We start from the raw sequence: 7,101 nt of genomic DNA, 5'->3' as shown, positions 1-7,101 counted from the left end.
TTACAGTAATAGTGTAACGTTTCACGTTATTGACGACTCACAGACTCAGGGGGGTAGGTCTCACCGTGTTGTTTATTCACCATTAGCACCATAAGTACAGCTATCGCCTCTCTGGGTGCATCGCCTCTCATTGCTTCCTGTTGTCTGCCTTTGAACTTCCCATACTGCCAAGAGAGCGCACCCCAGGTGCCACACCCTCTTATACCTTTCCCCCCCCAGGTCAGCCCCGCCCCCCTGGCCTCTACCAACCAACCCCGGGCTCATTGGTAGAGTGCAGAGTGACAGCTCGGCTGACCAATCACCCCAAAAATAGGCAGTGTAAACAATATAACAATAACTGATTGATTGATTGATTGATTGATTGATTGAAAACTTTATTTAACAGATTGCAGAATGGGTACAATACAGCTCAATACACACAATTGTTAAGGGGATGCAGACCAGAGAAAGACTTTCGTCTTGTTTACATCAGGGTGCCCCATTTTCAATTCATCATAAGACATACATGACATACAGATAGACAGTACTGCTACATCTATACATTTATGACATGCCAGATTTGCAAATACAGTACTGTTTGTGATACAAAAAGAGTCCAGCAAAGAGAGTATATACATTTGACGTAGAAACTGTACATTGGAGGAGGTTGGGTAGGTGCGGTGGGGTTGGGGGGTGGGGGGTTGGGTGGGGCATGTCCGCTTCCATTCATTGTGCTAAGCTAGGCTAACGTGCAGCCAGATAGCTTTCTACTGAACGCACAGAGAGGAGACTGGTATCATCTATCTTCTTGTCTCTCTCTGGAGAAGACGGTGAGCTAATTTCCCCAAAATGTTGACGTGTTCCTTTAAAGCTATTTTCTGTGTTTCCTACAGGCGAATATATTTGAGCAGGACGACATAATACAGCCCTGCTGCCGAGAGTGGCTGCTGCGTTCTTTCACCTGGAATCTGTGAGCGAGCGAGCTCCAGCTGAGGCCACGCCGGGGTCTAACCTGTCTGACCGTCATGGTGGACAGTACTGTGACAAAGACATCCAAGTAGATCTGCTACTTGTAGGGATAGACTCACAGCGCTGCAGTAGCCCATCATGCTGCTTCCCCCGTTCACCTATAGATCAGCTCACTGACTCTCAAGACCATGCAGAATACCTCAGCAGTAAAACCTCCCCGCCCGTAATCAAAATGCAGCCTCTTCGTTTTAAATCACACCACCTCGCGTTCTCTCAAATTACAGACGCGACATATTGTCATTTCAGTGGGGGGGGGGGGGGGGGGGGGGGGGGGGGTATCTAGAACCATAGTATCTAGAACGTGCATTTGAGATACAGCCCCACAGACAGTGCACTGCACAGGGGGAAGTGAGGGGCCTTAACCCTTTTACAGAGGGTTAACCGTCTGTAGTGTGGTAGTGAAAGGGTTAACCGTCTGTAGTGTGGTAGTGAAAGGGTTAACCGTCTGTAGTGTGGTAGTGAAAGGGTTAACCGTCTGTAGTGTGGTAGTGAAAGGGTTAACCGTCTGTAGTGTGGTAGTGAAAGGGTTAACCGTCTGTAGTGTGGTAGTGAAAGGGTTAACCGTCTGTAGTGTGGTAGTGAAAGGGTTAACCCTCTGTAGTGTGGTAGTGAAGGGTTAACCGTCTGTAGTGTGGTAGTGAAAGGGTTAACCGTCTGTAGTGTGGTAGTGAAAGGGTTAACCGTCTGTAGTGTGGTAGTGAAAGGTTAACCTTCTGTAGTGTGGTAGTGAAAGGTTAACCTTCTGTAGTGTGGCATTGAAAGGGTTAACCTTCTGTAGTGTGGTAGTGAAAGTGTTAACCGTCTGTAGTGTGGTAGTGAAGGGTTAACCTTCTGTAGTGTGGTAGTGAAAGGTTAACCTTCTGTAGTGTGGTAGTGAAAGGTTAACCGTCTGTAGTGTGGTAGTGAAAGGGTTAACCTTCTGTAGTGTGGTAGTGAAAGGTTAACCGTCTGTAGTGTGGTAGTGAAAGGGTTAACCTTCTGTAGTGTGGTAGTGAAAGGTTAACCTTCTGTAGTGTGGTAGTGAAAGGTTAACCTTCTGTAGTGTGGTAGTGAAAGGTTAACCGTCTGTAGTGTGGTAGTGAAAGGTTAACCTTCTGTAGTGTGGTAGTGAAAGGGTTAACCGTCTGTAGCGTGGTAGTGAAAGTGTTAACCTGCTGTAGTGTGGTAGTGAAAGGGTTAACCGTCTGTAGTGTGGTAGTGAAAGGGTTAACCGTCTGTAGCGTGGTAGTGAAAGGTTAACCATCTGTAGCGTGGTAGTGAAAGGGTTAACCTTCTGTAGTGTGGTAGTGAAAGGTTAACCTGTAGTGTGGTAGTAAAGGGTTAACCGTCTGTAGCGTGGTAGTGAAAGGTTAACCATCTGTAGCGTGGTAGTGAAAGGGTTAACCTTCTGTAGTGTGGTAGTGAAAGTGTTAACCTGTAGTGTGGTAGTGAAAGGGTTAACCGTCTGTAGCGTGGTAGTGAAAGGTTAACCATCTGTAGCGTGGTAGTGAAAGGGTTAACCTTCTGTAGTGTGGTAGTGAAAGGTTAACCTTCTGTAGTGTGGTAGTGAAAGTGTTAACCTGTAGTGTGGTAGTGAAAGTGTTAACCTGTAGTGTGGTAGTGAAAGTGTTAACCTGTAGTGTGGTAGTGAAAGTGTTAACCTTCTGTAGTGTGGTAGTGAAAGGTTAACCTTCTGTAGTGTGGTAGTGAAAGGGTTAACCTGCTGTAGTGTGGTAGTGAAAGTGTTAACCTGTAGTGTGGTAGTGAAAGTGTTAACCTTCTGTAGTGTGGTAGTGAAAGGTTAACCTTCTGTAGTGTGGTAGTGAAAGGGTTAACCTGCTGTAGTGTGGTAGTGAAAGTGTTAACCTGTAGTGTGGTAGTGAAAGTGTTAACCGTCTGTAGTGTGGTAGTGAAAGTGTTAACCGTCTGTAGTGTGGTAGTGAAAGAGTTAACCTTCTGTAGTGTGGTAGTGAAAGTGTTAACCTTCTGTAGTGTGGTAGTGAAAGTGTTAACCTTCTGTAGTGTGGTAGTGAAAGTGTTAACCTGTAGTGTGGTAGTGAAAGTGTTAACCTGTAGTGTGGTAGTGAAAGTGTTAACCTTCTGTAGTGTGGTAGTGAAAGTGTTAACCTTCTGTAGTGTGGTAGTGAAAGGTTAACCTTCTGTAGTGTGGTAGTGAAAGGGTTAACCTGCTGTAGTGTGGTAGTGAAAGTGTTAACCTGTAGTGTGGTAGTGAAAGTGTTAACCTTCTGTAGTGTGGTAGTGAAAGGTTAACCTTCTGTAGTGTGGTAGTGAAAGGGTTAACCTGCTGTAGTGTGGTAGTGAAAGTGTTAACCTGTAGTGTGGTAGTGAAAGTGTTAACCGTCTGTAGTGTGGTAGTGAAAGTGTTAACCGTCTGTAGTGTGGTAGTGAAAGTGTTAACCTTCTGTAGTGTGGTAGTGAAAGTGTTAACCTTCTGTAGTGTGGTAGTGAAAGGGTTAACCTTCTGTAGTGTGGTAGTGAAAGTGTTAACCGTCTGTAGTGTGGTAGTGAAAGGGTTAACCTTCTGTAGTGTGGTAGTGAAAGTGTTAACCGTCTGTAGTGTGGTAGTGAAAGGGTTAACCTTCTGTAGTGTGGTAGTGAAAGTGTTAACCTTCCGTGTATTGTCGCAGTGAAAGGGTTAACCCTTTGTAGTGTGGCAGTGAAAGGGTTAAGAATGAGGTGGGGGGGGTGAAGGAGAGCGGAGTGGCCCTCCCTGGGGGGCTCTGCCCTCGGCTCAGTCCTAATGCCCGTGTCACGGTGTACATTTCCCCTGAGTTCCGGAAAATTGGCGAGATTAATGTCTAGGCGGAAGGACAGTGCATTAATTGTGTTTCCAGATGTCCAGGGTGGCGCGGCCCGTTAGTGCCCCCTCTCCTGTCCGCCCGCTCGGCTTTTACGACTCGTGTAAAATGGCACCCGAGCGCTGGGGCCAAAGGGCCCCATCAGCAACGATTTGGGACACCTTGTTATCCATCGATCGGGGCGGATCAAATGCTCTGCGCCGCGCGTCCCGAGTGTGACAACACCGCCGGGCAACTTAATTACTACTATGATACTAAATATTATATATTAATATTATTATTATATATTAAACAACCTCTAACCCTAACTAACTGCCATGCACTTGTCCTAATAAACTAACCTACACTGTAGCACTCAACACTCTGATGAACATTGTTCCTCAGCTGATAGAGTCGTGCTCTTCCTGATGACTTGTCGTACAGAACTTGTAAGTGGCTTTGGATAAAAGCGTTCAGCTAATTGACTAAATGTAAATGTAAATGTATTTATAATAGATATTTTGTTTTGATTTACATTTACTTTACATTTAGTCATTTAGCTGACTCTTTTATCCAAAGCGACTTACAAGTTCTGTACGACAAGTCATCAGGAAGGAAGGGCACAACTCTATCAGCTGAGTTCAACAAACTGTGCTGAGACGTGGGTGCTGCAGTGTTGAGTGCAGAGTAGTAGAGACATATCAGTACAGTAGGAGGAGAGCATGGTAGTATAGGACAGTAAGAAGAGTAGTGTTTAAACATGTTTTATTGAAGAAGTGTGTTTTTAGTCTACGGCGAAGATTTCTCAAATTAAAGAGCTTTGGTTGTCAGGTGTCGATTACTTTGAAATTGTTTTATGGCTTGATGATGGTTATGCTCATTGGTTGTATTTTCATAATGTTGTTTGATGTATTTTGACGTGAACATTATTAAACATAATTTTTAGACGCCTGTTCTGTCACTGACCATGGCCTCTCTGTGGGGAAAGAAATCGCTGCTTTGATTTCTAAGAAATGATCACCAGTAACCTGTTAGCATTTGTTAGCAATGCTAGTGCAACTCAATAATAAGGTATGAAACCATTTATCTCAAAATCACATACAAGTTATTTCAAAACAGTTATATTTTATATGCTTTCAATTACTAGAGCTAAAACGAGTCAGAGTAATGATTTCAGACCCCACTTGCATTGAAATGCTAACAGGAAATTGCCAATTCTTTTGAAATAAAAATATACAACAACTTGTTCAGTGTCCAGTTAACTAGGTGCCCTTGTTAAAGGTGCTGTTTTTTTTTTTTTTTTAAATATGTGTTAAATATCCCTACATTCTGACAGCCATCACTGATGTGTGTTTGGTCAGTAACAGTCCCTCCTCTCCGCAGTAAACACAAAATACATTTTCTCAGTCATAACCCTTCCCACTTTATCCAACCAGACAATCTATATATATCCGTGACGGCCATCGGAGTGTATAGAGCTATTATTTGAACATGTAGACCACTCTTATCTTAACAAACAAGAAACACCACTTACAACAGCTTTAACCACGTGATCATGGACATGGACCAGGCCTTCCGGGACAAGTATATCAAATACCAACCACTGCTCAGTGTGATGGCTGACCTTGGGTACAGGTGTAGATATAGTGTACTTGTGTTCGGAGGTCTTGGCCATGTACACAAATGCACCATGACCGGTCGGAGAATTGCTGCAATGTCTAAAAGAAAAGCCAAACAAATTGCCAAATATTGCTCTGTCTCAGCTATTATTGGCAGCTTAGCCGTGTGGAGAAGGAGGTGCTGTGTGTCCCTTAAGTGTTCAGTGCTGCTTGGCCCCGATACATTTGATGCCCTGTTTATGTAATATAATTTGTGGAACCAAATAAAGTATTAAAATGTGTGTGTGTGTGTGTGTGTGTGTGTGTGTGTGTGTGTGTGTGTGTGTGTGTGTGTGTGCGTGTGTGTGTGTGTGTGTGTGTGTGTGTGTGTGTGTGTGTGTGTGTGTGTGTGTGTGTGTGTGTGTGTGTGTGTGTGTGTGTGTGTGTGTGTGTGTGTGTGTGTGTGTGTGTGTGTGTGTGTGTGTGTGTGTGTGTGTGTGTGTGTGTGTGTGTGTGTGTGTGTGTGTGTGTGTGTGTGTGTGTGGTACTCTCCTCCCTGGAGCTGAGGCTGGCGCGGTGCAGAGAGGAGGCGGGGGGCGTCATGGCGGAGCTGAGGCAGCAAGCAGCACGGCGTGACGGCGGACGGAGAGCCGCACACTCGGCCCAGGGCCGCTTCCTGGGCCCTCTGGGGCCCCCGGTTCAAGCTGCTGGGGGGGCCCTCTGCACCCGCTCGGGGGGGGGGGGGGGCACCTCGTCAGCGGGGGGAGCTCCCTGACGCCTCCAACAGATGAACCCCATCATGTGTGTTCACAGTAGAGACCCACCCAGCTGTTCGCTAGTCACAACAAGCCTGTCCTGTGTGTGTTTCACTGGGCATCACCGGGTGCGGTTACAGTCACACAAACAGCACTCCGCGCATTTATTACCTATGAAAATAATGATTTATGGGGTATGTGGATTTTTTTAGAGTGAATGTGGATTTTTCTTTTTTTTTTTTTTTTTTTTTAGGGCCATTTCTATATTTTTAGACGGAACAAAGTTATAGTTTGTGTGTCCATTCCTATACAGTTCAAGTGTGTTTATTAATTGTCATAGTAAAATACAGAATAGGTTTAATCGTGAAATGCTTTTTTTCCTGTATGAGCCCCTGGGAGTGTGCTATAGATAGAAATAGATAAAAAAAAAAGTATAAAATAGAAAAGGTCAAAAGTACAGTTATATGCTCCGTTAGGATTGTATGGGACGGTGTTATCGTTGGATATGAGGACTGTTCACTGCCACACGGCAGAAGGTTAACCCTTTACTATCACACAACCAACGGCGATGCTCCATCATTAGCATCATTAGCTCCGCATCCGCGGAGCCAATGACGCTAATGATGGAGCATCGCCGTTGGTTGTGTGATAGTAAAGGGCTAACCTTCCGTATTGTCACAGTGAAAGGGTTAACCGGCTGTCGTGTGGCAGTGAAAGGGTTAAACCAGCTCAGACCCCAGTATCGTTGCACCGAGGCCCCCAGAGAGACCCTGCCTCACCTCGTCGCCTGTCTCACTTTGAAAGTGCACTTTATCCTGATTGTAAAACTGCTGTATATCTGGTGCGAGAGCATTGTGATCGTTTAAAATCAGTGGTGTAAAATCATGAATAATACCCAATTGTGATATTATATATATATAGGCTGCAAAGATGAGGATACTGGAGTTATAGCAGTGTAACTCC

This window comes from Notolepis coatsorum (assembly GCF_963971535.1).
Source record: "Notolepis coatsorum genome assembly, chromosome: 18".
Lineage (NCBI taxonomy): Eukaryota > Metazoa > Chordata > Actinopteri > Aulopiformes > Paralepididae > Notolepis > Notolepis coatsorum.
The sequence above is the reverse complement of the archived record's forward strand: the minus strand, read 5'-3'. Positions refer to the sequence as shown.